Raw genomic sequence first — 16567 nt, forward strand, 5'->3', positions numbered from 1 at the left:
TTTTACTAAGCCCTGGTCTACACTGGGGGGGGGGGTCGATCTAAGTTACCCCACTTCAGCTCCGTGAGTAACGGAGCTGAAGTCAACGTACTTGCATCAACTTACCGTGGTGTCTTCACCGTGGTGAGTCGACTGCTGCTGCTCCCCCGTCAACTCTGCCTGCACCTCTCGCCGCGCTGGAGTACAGGACACAATAAATCGATCCCCACTGGATTGATCGCTGCCCACCGATCTGGCAGTTAGTGAAGACATACCCTAAGATAGATGAGGCCAAAAAGGGACCCCAGAAGTGCATGCAATGAATGCACTCAATTCTTCAGGTGCTAAGCTTTTATTTTTCAAATGTAACATTTCTGCTTTTCTTGGCTGGTAAAGATCCAATGTAAACCAGCAGTAGGCAGAGTCAATAACAGCCTGCTCTGGGCTGTGCAGCAGTTTCTGTTAGTCAATATGAGCAGATCACATACAATAATCACTGTCTGCCATTGCTCAGGAGAGCCCTTGTTTTCCTTGGGATGCCCACTTCATCTGTTCGTTTGCTCTCTCGTCTGTGATAGCTGCTCCACCCTTCAGACAGGCTAGAAAGGGATAAATACATTCAAGAATCTGTGAAGGCTATTTGGTGAGAATGTCAGCTTTCATTTTTGTTTAAATGAAAAGTCCCCAATCCTACCTACCCCAATCCTAGGGTTGCCAGGTATCTGGTTTTCAACCAGAATGCTGGTCAAAAATGGATCCTGGTGGTGCCAGTCAGCACCACTGACCAGGCTGTTAAAAGTCCAGTTGGTGATGCAGCGGGGCTAAGGCAGGTTCTCTTCCTGCCCTGGCTCTGTGCAGCTCCCAGAAGCAGCCGGCATGTCCCTGCAGCCCCTAGGCCAGCGGTTCTGAAACTGTGGATCAGAACCCCAAAGTGGGACACAACCCCGTTTTAATGAGGTTATCAGGGCTGGTGTTAGTCTTGTTGGGGCCCAGGGCTGAAGCCAAAGTCCGAGCCCTGCCACACAGGGCTGAAACCGAAGCGCAAGGGCTTCATGCTTGGGTGGCAGGGGTCAGGCTTTGGCTTCAGCCCTGGACAGCGGGGCTCAGGCTACAACTCCCCCGCCCTGGGCTGAAGCCCTCAAGCTTTGGCTTTGCCCCCACCCCTTCCAGGTGGCAAGGCTCAGGCTTTGGCTTTGACCCTGCTGTATGGGGCGTGGGACTCAGGCTTCGGTCTCTCTTTCTGTGGGTCATGTAGTAATTTTTGTTGTCAGAAGGGGGTCGCAGTGCAATGAAGTTTGAGAAACCCTGCCCTAGATGCAGGGGCAATCAGGGAAGATCCGCACACTGCCTCCACCCCAAGCGCTGGCTCCACAGCTCCCATTGGCTGGGAATCACGACCAATGAAAGCCGCATGGGCAGCATCTGTGGGCGCGGGCCGCTGGCAGCACACACCACACACAGCTGCCTGGCTGCCCCTGTGTCTTGGAGCCAGACATGCTGGCTGCTTCCAGGAGCTGCGCAGAGCCAGGGCAGGCAGGGAGCCTGCCTTAGCCCCTCTGCACCACGGATCAGGAGCTGCCTGAGGTAAGTGCTGCCTGAAGGGAGCCTGCACCCCGAATCCCCACCTGCACCCCAACCCCCTACCCCAGGTTGGAACCCCCTCCTGGAGCCCATATCGCAACATGATCCCTGAGCCCCCTCCCGCACCCAAACTCCCTCCCAGAGCCTGCACCCCCTCCCATGCCCCAACCACCTGACCCAGCCTTGAGCCCCCTCCTGCACCCCAAACCCCTCATCTCCACCCCCACCCCAGAGCCCACACCGCCAGCTGTAGCCTACACCCCTGCCCCAGCCCTAAGCCTGCTCCCGCACTCTGAATCCCTCGGCTCAAGCCTGGAACCCCCTCCTGTTGCCAAAAAGGCTAATGGCATTTTGGGCTGTATAAGTAGGAGCATTGCCAGCAGATCAAAGGACGTGATCATTCCCCTCTATTCGGCACCGGTGAGGCCACATCTGGAGTACTGTGTCAAGTTTGGGGCCCCTCACTACAGAACGGATGTGGAAAAATTGGAGGAAGTCCAGCAGAGGGCAACAAAAATTATTAGCAAAAAGAAAAGGAGTACTTGTGGCACCTTAGAGACTAACAAATTTATTTGAGCATAAGCTTTCATGAGCTACAGCTCACTTCATCAAATGCATTCAGTGGAAAATACAGTGGGGAGATTTATATACACAAAGAACATGAAACAATGGGTTTTATCATACACACTGTAAGGAGAGTGATCACTTCACCTTGCTTACAGACAGCCCCCCAACCTGAAGCATATACGCACCAGCAACCACACACCACACAACAGAACCACTAACCCAGGAACCTATCCTTGCAACAAAGCCCGTTGCCAACTCTGTCCACATATCTATTCAGGGGATACCATCATAGGGCCTAATCACATCAGCCACACTATCAGAGGCTCATTCACCTGCACATCTACCAATGTGATATATGCCATCATGTGCCAGCAATGCCCCTCTGCCATGTACATTGGCCAAACTGGACAGTCTCTACGTAAAAGAATGAATGGACACAAATCAGACGTCAAGAATTATAACATTCAAAAACCAGTTGGAGAACACTTCAATCTCTCTGGTCACTCGGTCACAGACCTAAGAGTGGCTATACTTCAACAAAAAAGCTTCAAAAACAGACTCCACCGAGAGACTGCTGAATTGGAATTAATTTGCAAACTGGATACAATTAACTTAGGCTTGAATAGAGACTGGGAATGGATGAGTCATTACACAAAGTAAAACTATTTCCCCATGGTATTTCTCCCTCCCACCCCACCCCCCACTGTTCCTCTGATATTCTTGTTAACTGCTGGAATTAGCCTACGTTGCTTGTCACCATGAAAGGTTTTCCTCCTTTCCCCCCCCCTGCTGCTGGTGATGGCTTATCTTAAGTGATCACTCTCCTTACAGTGTGTATGATGAACCCATTGTTTCATGTTCTCTGTGTGTGTGTGTATATAAATCTCTCCTCTGTTTTTTCCACCAAATGCATCCGATGAAGTGAGCTGTAGCTCATGAAAGCTTATGCTCAAATAAATTTGTTAGTCTCTAAGGTGCCACAAGTACTCCTTTTCTTTTTGCGAATACAGACTAACACGGCTGCTACTCTGTAACCAAAAATTATTAGGGGGCTGGAGCACATGATTTATGAGGAGACGCTGAGGGAACTGGGATTATTTAGTCTGCAGAGGAGAAGAATGAGGGGGGATTTGATAGCTGCTTTCAACTACCCGAAGGTTTCCAAAGAGGATGGATCTTGACTGTTCTCAGTGGTAGCAGATGACAGAACAAGAAGTAATGGTCTCAAGTTGCAGTGGGGGAGGTCTAGGTTGCATATTAGGAAAAACTTTTTCACTATGAGGGTGATGAAGCACTGGCATGGGTTACCTAGGGAAGTGGTGGAATCTCCTTCCTTATAGGATTTGAAGGTCAGGTTTGACAAAGCCCTGGCTGGGATGATTTAGCAGGGGGTTGGATTAGATGACCTCCTGAGGTCCTTTCCAACCCTGATATTCTGTGATTCTATGATCTATGATTCCTGCACCCCAAATCCCTCATCCTGGCTCCACCCCAGAGTCCACACCCACAGATGGAGCCCTCACGCCCTCCTGTCCCCCAACCCCCTGCCCCATCCCAGAGCCCCCTCTCACACCCTGAGCCCCTCATTTCTGGCCCCTCCCCAGAGCCCACACCACCAGCCAGAGCTCTCACCCCCTTCTGCACCCCAACCCCCTGCCCCAGCCCAGTGAAAGAGAGTGAGGGTGGGGGGAAACGAGGGTGTGTGTGGAATGAGTGCATGCAGGGCCTTGGAGAAGGGGCAGGGCCTCGGGGTGGGGCCATGGTTTTTGGTTTTATGCAATTAGAAAGTCCTTGGCAACACTACTACCAACCCCCATCCCTGGTTGCAGATAAAAGTTTGAAAATGTGACTCCTAAAGGCTTAAAACCCAGAAGGCAAATAAAAAAGAACCCAACCTTCTTTTTAAATCTCATAATTCTTGGAGCCTGACTCATGATTTTAACAGCTAGGCCTGAATCAGATGTGAACAAACAGAACTTGACAAGCCCTGGATAAGAGAATAGCCTGAAACTGTTGGTGAGTACTGGAGTGGCATTGGAGCCGATGGTTTGGTTGTCCTCTGAATGAGCCAGGCCCCAGCTACAGGACTCCACTAGACAACCAAATCTTTAGGACAGCACCAACCTGCTATGTAACCATCAACAAGGCAGGGCCTGCTCAAAATGTGTTGGTGGAGTTAATATTTTTGTCCCGTGACCATGGCTGTGCTGAACCAGGCTATTACTCTGCCAGCATTCCTGGTTTGATTCCTTGAACCAGTGGCTTTTAGATTTCCAGAGGCCTTCTGGAATCCGCCAATAGCCTCAGGGAGACGTAGTCCATAATTCCCAGGGAAATTCCCTGAATCACCACATGCTGATGCATATCCAGTTGGTTACACCAACTTTCTCCAGAGTAGACTAGGCCTATGTGACCCCCAGGGGAGGCTCCACCAGGTGCCCGGTTGAGAGGTTTGGCCGGGGACATTTTTGCTTTATTGTGTCCCGTGCAGGTTCTGGGCAGCTGAGAGGCGGTATGTGCTATTCAACTTCCCGGGTTCATCAGTAATCAATCTGGACTCCAAGGAGATTACTGGTGAGCCCGGGAAGCCGAGTAACACATAATGTCTCCAAAGCCGTCCCGGAACCTGCACAGAGCATATCAAAAGACTTTTGGGAAGAGATGCTTTTCCTCTGGGGAGGGCTGGCACGGCGCGGCTGGCCCTGGACACCTCCGGGCAGGTGGGGGAGGGCTCAGGACTCTGGCCGTGGGATAAGCAGGCAGTCTCGGGGCTCTGGCTGCAGGAGGGGAAAGCGGGGCTTGGAGCTCTGGCTGTGGGGGTGAGGGGCATGGGCAGAAGGGGCTCCACTGGCTGCCCCTGGTGACCACCTATGTGTAAGACCACCATTATCTTGCAGTTCTTGTACAGATAAAACCCCCACATTAGACACATTCAGCGAGAGTGTTTGACCTTGTTTTTCATAGCCCTGTATACCCTGATGTTCCCCATCACTGGAATGTCTCTTCCAGAGGAAACTTGCAGTTCTAGCAACAGTCAAGGCAGTTAAATAACAGGCTGTGACAGAGGGGTCCAATTTGGGCATGAGTTATTGGATTAACACCACACACACACACATACACACACATCGTTTGACTGGTGTCAGGTCAATTACTCAAGTAAAATATATAGTTATTTTTAAAACCATTTCCAACTGTTTTATATTGAATTTAATGAGCACGTAAACTGTCAAATACACCATAAAAGTGAGTTAATGAGATGAAACTGGCTAACCTGCAGAAGTATTGCAATCTGTTTTTTTTCCTTTCTTCAAAATATGAACTACACTAGAAGAAATTTCCCATTCTATTCCCCTCTGACAAACATCAAAACTGTAGATGATTCCTCCCTGCTTTTGCAGATTTCATTTTCTTCTCTGGTCAGTGTGACACTGGCAGACCAGGTGCCAGCTCATGCCAAGGCCCTGGGCCTCACTGAACACTGACCAAAGAATAGCTGGAATCCAGTCCTCTGTTTTTTCCACCAAATGCATCCGATGAAGTGAGCTGTAGCTCACGAAAGCTTATGCTCTAATAAATTTGTTAGTCTCTAAGGTGCCACAAGTACTCCTTTTCTTTTTGCGAATACACACTAACACGGCTGCTACTCTGAAACCTGGAATCCAGTGTGGCTTACCTGTGTGTTACTAAGTTAAAACAGATATTAGTGTTATAAGAATGCATTTAGGGTTTAGACTTTATGGAATGCTTGTAGGATGCTGCATATATTAATCCTACTTATAATATCCGTGTCCCGTGCTATAAGGTAGTGCTTAAATGTTTGCTCTATAACTGTAAAATGTTTATTCTGAAACTCTAACTCACCAAGGTGGGGAACCCAACCCTTCACTTAATACAAAATGCTGGATTCCTACAGAAAGTGTTATCTCCTGCCTAGCAGGAAGGACTGTTGAATCCAAATGGGCCATTGTAAATCAAAGACTTTGTTAATTGCTCCCCTCACCCACTGGTGATGAGGTTACATGTAGAATCCCACGTCTCATCAGCTTGGACTCTAGGGCAGTGGTGATAAAAAAATCCCTGACCAGAAGGAATTGGGGTCTCTTTATGTTGTCTGAACTCTAATGGGCACAAATTCCTAACATAAGCAAGAGATCCCCAGGCCTAACCTGGGTTAGCCCTAATAGACATACGGAGCTGGCATATTTCAACAGCTGTATCACCATCTGAAATCTAAGACTGTAACTCGTTTGTGTGTATGTTTATCTGTTTTAATCTTGTAAATAACTCTAATTTCTTTTTCCTAGTTAATAAACCTTTAGTTAGTTTGTTACAGGCAGGACCAGCTCTAGGCACCAGCAAAGCAAGCATGTGCTTGGGGCGACACAATTCCAGGGGCGACATTCCGACCATCCTTTTTTTTTTTTTTTTTTGATTGCTCAGTTGCGCTCTCGGAGTTTGGGGAGGCAAATTTTTTGCTTGGGGCAGCAAAAAACCTAGAGCCGGCCCTGGTTGCAGGATTGGCTACCAGTGTTATCTTTGGTGTGAGATCTAAGGTGACCTGGGGTAAGTGACTGGTCCTCAATATTTAATGATCTTTGGTGTACAGTGACCCTCTATCACAGAATCGGGCATGCCTGGGTGACAAGATAGACCGCTATGCCCAAGGGGACTGTCTGAGACTCCATGGTAAGGCTCTATAATGCCTGAGGAGTTTACACTTGTGACTTGGTTAGTGAATTCTATACTTAGATTTCATTAACCAACCAGTTGGGGGTTTGTGCCCTGGTTCTTAATAGTCTGCCCTGAAGTTGATATACTCGCTCATGAGCCACTCCAGATAGTGTGACAGTCAGTTTGTCCAAATCCTCCCCTGGTTATTGAAACATCATTATATCATAAAACATTGAGAACATGATTCTAAATTGATTCTACTGGAAGTTTAGGAAGTGTGAGTGAGGCAGGGTCAATCTCTTACAAAAGATGAACATAAAATACAATCAGCTAAGTTAGATCCTCTTCTCCCCTGGGAGGTAAGCACAGGGCAAACAACATCACTGAGTTTTCTTGCAATTGTCTCCTGAGGAGGGAAGGACCTGGGGGAGTGCAGAATGGGAAAGAACCATGGCTTCCCCATCCCATGGATCCTAGCAATCTCTGCAGCAAGGGAGGGAAAACCACTGCTGAACTGGGAAATGGGAGAAGAAATAGCTGAAAGAACAAACTGAACTTAAACAAGAGAAGCCCTGGATGAGAGACCTTTTGATAGTTTCATGCGGAATGAAACAGCGTTGACTCACCAGTGCTGACTTGTCCCTGCTCCCTTGCTAACTTAACAAAAGTTAGCTTATTTTTAAAAGAGGAACTAATATGATGCATAACATGCAAAAGCAAGTAGCCTTGTGACCTTCCATTTTTACCCCTCATGAAGGATAATAGCTGCAAAGGACTGACTGACATGCAGTGTAAGCGTGTTAGACAATCCGTTGTAACTTTTGGGGTGGTCCTGCACAGTTTTTGTGTGAATTTAACTACTTAGGTTAGGGGTGTAATTTTTATCCTGAAATAGTTACATTGTTGCAACCCCTCGTCTGACTCAGTTATAACAGTGTAAAGCCTCAGATTAGTATAGATTGCTCCCGAAAACTGACTAGTGTAATTGCACCCCCAACCAAAATGAATTGGTACAAAAACTGTGGAAACCAGGTCTTAGAAACCACCACTAGAGACTGTATAAAAGCATCTATCTACCTTGAAGTCTTAAACCATGATTTGAGGACTTCAATAGCTCAGACATAGGCGAGAGGTTTATCGCAGGAGTGGGTGGATGAGATTTTGTGGCCTGCATTGTGCAGGAGGTGAGACTAGATGATCATAACGGTCCCTTCTGACCTTAATATCTATGAATCTATGAATCAATGATGTCTCTTCCCTGCTCCAGGCAGGCACTGCCATCAGGCAGTCAGGCAAGCTTTCTGAAAAGTTCACCTGAGTTCAAAGTGCTTTCAGCTACCCCTTAGCTTGCTGCTGAATGACTCCCTGGCTATGCCCAAAGACCAGTTATCTGGGTACCTTTTTCTCTTTGGTCTTTAATGTGTTGACTCAGGTATTACCCACACCGGCTTGATACTGCAAAACTTGCTCAGAGGATCAATCCTTCCTCACACAAGAAGTTGACTTCAGGCTCACGTGATTGCTACTCATGTGAGTAGCATGAGCTCTGGCCCCCTCTGACTTCAATGTATGTGTTAACTATTATTTTCTTTATTTGGATTGTTTAAAGGATGCCTTTCTTTTCACAAAGCATGCAATATTTTCTTCAGAAGGGTGTGAAAAGCAATCAACATTATGAGACATTATGCAAATTGCCTACATGCCACCCACTGCGGAAATATAGTTAGGCTTGGCAAAATTTGATTTATTTTATAATTTTGACAGATAATATATTTATTTTAAAGCATTTTTCCCTATTTTTATCCATTTAAATTTCCACAGGAATTCAAAATTTTCAGGAAATTATGTGTGTGGGGCAGTGTCAGATAGTAATTATTTAATGACAGGAGATACTGAGATTCAAAAAGTGCAAATTTTATAACTTTATAACTTAAAATATAAATTGTCAACATCACATGTCAAAATATACAAATATCCTTAAATCAAACTCTTATAAGTTCTCAAGAAGCATTTTTCTTACTTTGCCTATATGTAATTTTTTTTTATAATTTATGGAAATATTTTTTCATCAGGTTTTTTTAGTAGGGGTTAAATGGATGCTTGTCAACATTTACTGATAAAAATCTAATCCTCCCAAGCCTAAATATAGTCAGTGGAAGTGAGAAAGAAAGCCTAAATGCACATTAGTATTTTGTAAGTATTAACATAGGGAAAGAAACAAAAAGCTGACCTGAAGCAATATGACCCAGTCCTCAGAAGTGCTGCATGCCTGCTACTCCTAGAGTAAACTCTGTGGTGTATAACAGAAAGAAATACATTGTGTAGTGTGTATTAACTAAAGAACAAAGATATCATGCCTTGGCTGGGCATTGGGCTAGGTCAGCCTTCAGATTTTGATTTGATTTATAAAATGTGTTTATATGCATATAAAAAGAAGCAGAGCCAGAGCTTAAACCCTGATGCAGGGCAGAGGAGAAAGACAAACTTATAACACTGCATGAAGCCATTGTAGGATAGTCAACATCCAGTGGCCTTCGCAAACATGTCAATATTAGCACACTGCTGTCATGCCCCTTCACCTGCACTGGTACTGTATGTGTCCATGAAAAGCAACAGAGCCATCTGGGTGCATATGCCCATGATTGATAACACTGCAACTCACTGTATCGCTCTGTGCTTGCGTTTGCAGGGTGGTGTGGGGCACTGGTCTGTTTACCCTGGGGATTGTGGGAGGAAATGGTCCTGGGAAATTTATTTCCTGGCAGTAACCCAGTTGGTGTGGTGGTGACTTACCAAAAGCTATTGATCCTCCTCTCCCTAATTACCGAGACTGATAGAAACTGCTCGTTTTGGAGGCAGTGCTTTTTTTTTCATGCCTCTGCAGAAGCGGCTACCAGGAGATGTTGACAAGGGTTTCAGAGGCTGCTTTTGGGCCAGAGAAGTTGAAGGCAGCAGCAACTTGCACTTAGAAGCCCAGCAACAGCTGAACAGGGTGATGTGGACATGGAATGTCAACTGAGCTGATGCTGTTTTAATGTCAAATAATCCTTGCGCAGACTGCTGCTTCTGGACCAGGACCACAAGCACACCCTGATGGGAGCACATGAGGAAAAACACATTAATGGAGCTGTGTGAGGCGCTCGCCCAGGCATTCGAGTGGCAGAGCACCCAGATGAAAGAGCAAATAATGGTCCAGAAGCATGTTGCATTTGCCCTTTGGAAACTGGCAGTCCCAGATTGCTTCAGATCTGTTGGCAATCCGTTTGGCATTGGGAAATCTACCACTGGGCAATGATCATGGAGGTTTGCCAAGGCAATCAATGGTGCTGTGCTCTGGGATTGCCAGAATTGGAAATATCCCTGCAATTATGGAGGTTTGAATGTTCAGGCTTCCCGAGCTGTACAGGTGCAAGTGATGGGACATATATCCCCATCCCATGCCCCTTTTCAAACAAGTGACTGGTAAGAAAGGCTATTACTCATCATCATTATGCAGGCCCTCGCAGGTCACTCTGGCATACTCATGGACTCATACATTGAATGCACTGGCAGGGTGCATGATGGCAGGGTGTTACAGCGGTCTAGCCTGTTTCAACGTGAACAAGAGGGTACATTGTCCAACACAGTCACCAAAGGGGTGTTCATGCAAACTGTGATTTTAGGCAAGTAGTGTATCCTTTGCTGCCTTGCCTGATGAAGCCTTATCCTGATGTGTTCTCCAGAAGGACAAGAAGCAGTTTAACAACATGCTGGGCAGGTGTAGGATGGTGGTGGAATGTGTCTTTGGCTAACTACAGGCAAGATGACATTGCTTATGGACTCTTTTGGACAGTAACATCTTTAACTCCATAATGGTGATTAGGGCATGTTGTGTGCTTCACATTATATATGAGGATAAAGGGAAATTCTTTGGGGTGGATTGGGTTGCCAGCAATGATATTTTGTGATCTACTTACAGACAACCACCAAATGCACCAGTTAGTCTGTTATGCAAAGGCCATAAAGGATGCCTTGTGTGTTTGCATTCTTGAGCTGTGTGGGGAGCACACAGGATCTGATTTATGGGGTTTATGGTACATTTGGAGCTGTTGCCTTGAAATCAAATGTAGTGTTTATGCGCTCATTAAAGAAATAAATGTTCCTTTCTCTTTACCTGTATTGAAATTGATTGGTGCTAAAAATATGAACAGACCAGCTGTGCTCACGTTATCAAAAGGTGTGCAAACATCACATACAACTTTGTCACAAATAAAGACACTGTATCTGTATCTGTTCTTTTTTCCTGTATAGGAGCAGATACTGCCAATGGTGAGAAGCTCCATGGCTCATTTACTGGCTCCCCCAGGCATTGTTGTCCACAAGTTGTGGGACATGATAATGTTGAGGCGAGGATGCTCATCAGCCCTGTGGATTTATATCCATGGCTCATGAGCCCGACTAGTCTCTCAGACATGTCCCTCTGAAAGGCCATGTCTTGCTCCCTCATCTCACATTTGTGGTGGAGATACTCTGCCAGCAGCTTCTCCTCATCCTTGCTTCTCCTCCAATTCCTTGTCCTCCTTCCTTCGTTTCTTCTTCCACTCTGCATGCTTTCCAATCACCTGTAGCACTCTTCATGCACCTCCACGATCAACTCACCCTGGCTCATCCATCACTTGGCTCCAAAATGTGAAACTCTTCGCTTACAGTGGTCTCCTAGGAGCTTGATGAGTCTGATACTGTCAAACCCTTGATTGAGTCTGATACTGTCAAACGTGGTCCTGACATAAAGGGGTGTGGGGGAACTTTGCGAGTGCTCTTGAATCCTTGTATTTTCATACTCCATGTATACATGTGCCAGAAAAAGTAGCATTATTTTGAGATAAAAGTTGAGATTCTCTTCCTGATTCTCTAGGCCAGCATCTGTCTGTTGTGAAGCCTGGTAGAAAAGTTTTCCCAAGAAAATAAATGGTGAGTTACTTTTACTTTCCAACTCTCCCCCAAATTTCTTTTTGGAGAAGGATTGGGTATGGAGCTGGGGGGAGGTCCAGGTCCTGGGAGACGTAATAGTGCAAGAGTGATTATGTTAAACCCTTTTCATTCTGCTGCAACCCTACAAGATGTCATGCTCCTTCACAAAGGAAGAAGGTCCAGTTATTCCAGGCCTCAGGGAGAAAGCTCTCCATCTACACAAAAGAAAGCTTTCTATGTCTTGTGGTAGATGACCCGGTAAGTGACCGAACAGAGATTGCAAGTTACAGCAGCAGGAGAGGGAGGCTTGCCTTACTAATGAATCTTGGAGGCCTGGTCTACACTACAGAGTTAGGTCAACATAAAGCAGCTTAAGTTGACCTAATTATGTCAGTGTCTACACTACTGTCTTGTCCCGTTGATATAAGAGCCCTTTTATACCAGCATAATAACTCCACCTCCATGAGAGGCATAGGGCTTATGTCAGTGTAGTTAGGATGACACAGTGTCTGTGTAGACAGTGCATTACTTACATTGGCTTTTGGTTGTCTTTGGCTCCATGCTGGAGCCCTGAAAATGACAAGAAAGCCTGGCAGGAAATTGAGAAGAAAGCTAGAGCCCGTCTGCCCCTGGCTCCCCATTCAGGAAGCTGAGAAGCCAAGGCAGATGCACCCTCCTCCTGGTGGGGAAGTAAAAAGCCCAGGTGGCTTCTCCCCGGCTCCTGGCTGGAAGTGGAAAGCCGAGAGCCCGGAGGGCAACTGGACTCCCGGTGGGGAGCTGTGTGCAGCTGTAAGATCTGGCTCTCAGTCCCCAATGCTGCCCCTCTTGAGTTGGTGGAAGTGCTCCTGGTGAGGACGTGCACCAACAACAGAAAGAGGGTAGTGTGGACATCAGCTACTGCAGTAATTAGGTCAACCTGACATAGGTCGACTTAAGTCTATAGTTTAGATATGCCCAGAGATGGTAAAAATACTGAGCGAAACAATTCTATTTTAGTACTCATCAAGAATGGGCTAAAATCAAATCAGCAATAAAGTGGTTTCTGCATTAGTGGGCAGGTGCATTAACATGCAGGGGTGTTTTCCTGTTAGTGCCTGTTAGAGTATTGTTTAACAGCAAGTAAACTGGCCATCAATAAGTTTAGACTTGAAATTAGACAAAGGTTTCTAACCATCAGAGGAGTGAAGTTCTAGAACAGCCTTCCCAGGGGACTAGTGGGGGCAAAAAACCTAAACTGTTTCAAGAATGAGATTAATACATTTATGGAGGGGATGGTAGGATGAGATTGCCTACAATGGCATGTAATCGATCTGCGACTGCTTTTAGCAAATATATCCAACAATGATAGATGTTGGATAACTAGATGGGGAGGGCTATGAGTTACTAAAAACCTGAAGTCTTTAAATCAAGATTTGAGGGCCTCACTCATCCCAAAATTATGGGCCTACTACAGTTAGGGTGACTAGATGGCCCGATTTTATTGGGACAGTCCCGATATTTGGGGCTTTTTCTTATATAGGCTCCTATTACCCCCCACCTCCTATCCTGATTCTTCACACTTGCTATCTGGTCACCCTAACTACAGGAGTGTGGGGGTGGGGGTGTGTGTGGTGGGGGGAGGTTCTGCGACCTGAGATATTTGGGAAGTCAGACTAGATGATTGTGATGGTCCCTTCTGGCCTTAGTCTGTGAGTAAGTTACATTTGTCCAAGCTACAGCCAAAAAGCTATTTACTTTTGTGCACGCGTTTTTTTTTTTGGAAAAAATGCTACTGCATTCAACACTTGTCAGCCACCAGTTTTCAGGGGAGAGGTTCTGCAGTTGTCTGTAATGGGAAGCAGTGTGTTAGCAAGTGTGGGAAGGGAGAATTGGGGGAAGAGGTGGCAGGACAAACAACAGAAGCAGCCGCTAAAATTATGGGGGAACCTTCCCCTACCCCCAGTAATTTCAGTGATGCTGTGGAGGGAAAGAAGGATCTTTAAGCCAGGTGGCTGCATGCTGGGACAGAGGCTTACACTGGGCATTGATCTGTTGTACCAAACACCTGAGATCAGTGAAACTGCTTGCAAGCAGGCAATCATTGTAGGCCTGAGGACGCTGAGCAGAGGGAATATGAAGGTAGGCCACTTCCAGTCAGGGGTCAGAGCATAGGTAGATAGCAAGACAGTGCACATGAATGGGTGCCCAGTGGCCTTGTGGGAAGGGATTGGAGGACCAACATACAAAACTAATTCATTTACATTTTTGATTCCAGAGCTGGTGCTCACACTTTTGCACATCCTTCTGAAACAGTTCTTGTTCCACCCCCAGAAATAACTCATGGTTGCTCGCTATCCCCATACCACTATGCACTGGGCTGGACTGAGGATTCTAGGGGCAAGGAGTGAACTGATTCTTTGGGCTACACCCCAAATGTAAACTGCTTAGTTTCTGAGAGAGGCAGTGTGCTCCAGTGGGTAGGGCCTGGGACTCCAAAGACTTGGGTTCTGCCACTGATCTATTAGGACCCTGGGCAAGTCTCTGTGCCTCTGCTCTCCCTCCCAGATGTTCTCTGTGTTGCTTTCTGGGCAGGGACTGCCCCTTACTATGTGTTTGAACAGTGGGGCTCAGCTCAGGAGGGTAAATTAGGGGAATATGAGTTTATTAGTTTACTCATTTCTTTTTTTAATCACTACACCATTGGCTCAGCTGGGGACTCTAGATGCTGGTGAAATACAACTCACTGTGTGGGGTGAGGAGAGTTTGTCAGGTTCTTTCCGCACTCCTCACCTCCTGCTGCAGAAATGGAGCCCAGTTGCTTGTGCCTTTCAACTGTACCAATCTGCTTACACTTTCAAGGTTCTCTCTGCAAGAAAATGGGCTAAAGCCCGAGTTAAACAGCCCCATGCCCATCCACAGACTGACGTTGGCAAGTTTACCTCATGGCAAAACTAATGTGCTTTGTCTTCACTGTGTTTTGACCTTGGGATAGCTCATGCCAGTTAGTAGACTGAGGTTAAAAAAGAAAAAGTGCCATTTGTAGTAGTGAAGACAAGCCCTGAGTGAATCAGGAGCAGAGGTAACAATTGAATAAAGGGCCTGCAATTACCCTTCCAGAAGAGTGCTGTCAGGAAGCTGCCTGAGGACAGGGTGAGTAGTGGGAGAATGAAACGACCTGAGGGAAGCCAGCCTGGGCAACAGCGAGGGGATCAACCACCACGCCAATGTTTAATTGTGAAACTGCGTTGGCTTTTTTGAAGGGTGGCTTTGTGGCTAAGACACAAGCATTGCAGGAAAGCAGCAGATCTTATATGCTTCCCATTTCTGCCCCGGACTATTTGTACAGCAGTGGACAAGGTGACTAATCCTTTGTTTCTCTTTGGGTCAAATGGAGATGATGATGATGATATCCGTCTGACAGAAGTGTTGGGAGAGGAGCACTCATGTGGCCTAATGGTAAGTGCCTTAGAAATGTCTATAAATAAATAATGAATATATTTGAGAAAACCACAAAATAGAGTGCAAGTCTGGATACATTTTTTTTATTAAAACTGCACCATTCCAGTCCATTTGGACTGCATAGTTGACATTAGACTACCAACTTGTATTGCACCTAGGACTGCTACATCATATTGCATCTTCTGTGAGCACAATGCCAAGTTAGTATTTTTGTTTGCATAGACAACTTACAGGAAAGAGTTTTGTGCACTAAATGCTTTTGGCTAAGATTGTGTGTGATTAACTCTTTTAGATTGATTTTTACCCAGAAGAGTGCCTCAACCAATTATCCTCTCTGAGTTTCCATTCCAAGGAATGCATTCAAAGACCGTTACTTTACAATGGATGGGAAAACACAAATTACAGTTGCAAAAGCAGAAGTTGCAAAGTTTTTGGTAAGAGAGTATTTTATATGTAAATTTTCAAGGGACCAGGCTCCAGGTCACAGTGCCAGTCACTCAGGTTTGGCCTGGCCTCCTTTTGTCATAATAGCAAGGACTTATAAACTCAATTCTGTGACTGGAGAATTGCTAATATAGTTCCTATAAGGAAAAAAAAAGTGATCCAGGAAACTACAGGCCTGTTAGTTTGACCTCAATTATATGCAAGATCTTGGAACAAAATTTGAAAGAGAAAGTAGTTAAGGCCATAGAGGTGAATGGTAATTGGGATAAAATACATGATTTTACAAAAGGTAGATCATGCCAGACAAACCTGACCGCCTTGTTTGAGAAGATAACTGATTTTTTTTAGACAAGGGAAATGCAGTAAATCTAATCTAACTGGATTTCAGTAAGGCATTTGATACAGTTCCACATAGGAAATTATTAGTTAAATTGGAGAAGATGGGGATTAATATGAGAATTGAAAGGTGAATAAGGAACTGGTTAAAGGGGAGACTACAACGGGTCATACTGAAAGGTGAATTGTCAGGCTGCAGGGAGATTACTAGTGGAGTTCCTTAGGGATTGGTTTTAGGACCAATCTTATTTAACATTCCTATTACTGAACTTGACAAAAAGTGAGTGTGTGCTAATACATTTTTCAGATTACACATAGTTGGAAGGTATTGCCAATATTGAGGAGGACCAGAATATCATACAAGAAGATCTGGGTGACCTTGTAGGCTGGAATAATAGAGATGGGATGAAATTTAATAACGCAAAGTGCAAGGTCATGTATGTAGGGACTAACGACAAGAATTTTTGCTGTAAGATCAGGACTTATCAGTTGGAAGCATCAAAGGAAGAGAAAGACCTGGATGTATTCATTGATTACAGGATGACTATGAGCTGCCAATGTGATGCGACCGTGAAAAAAGCTAATGCAGTCCTAAGATAAA

At 45.6% G+C, this 16567-nt stretch overlaps 1 long non-coding RNA gene across 1 annotated transcript; it reads left to right on the forward strand.

Annotated features, from left to right (window-relative positions):
- The first annotated feature begins 5997 nt into the window (after positions 1-5997).
- LOC122460155 lies at positions 5998-14861 on the forward strand. Its single transcript, XR_006281262.1, has 3 exons — positions 5998-6635; positions 10661-10670; positions 14850-14861. It is a non-coding gene; the product is annotated as an uncharacterized LOC122460155 (long non-coding RNA).
- Positions 14862-16567: the final 1706 nt, after the last annotated feature.

The sequence above is a fragment of the Dermochelys coriacea genome, chromosome 5, assembly GCF_009764565.3.
Source record: "Dermochelys coriacea isolate rDerCor1 chromosome 5, rDerCor1.pri.v4, whole genome shotgun sequence".
Classification (NCBI taxonomy): domain Eukaryota; kingdom Metazoa; phylum Chordata; order Testudines; family Dermochelyidae; genus Dermochelys; species Dermochelys coriacea.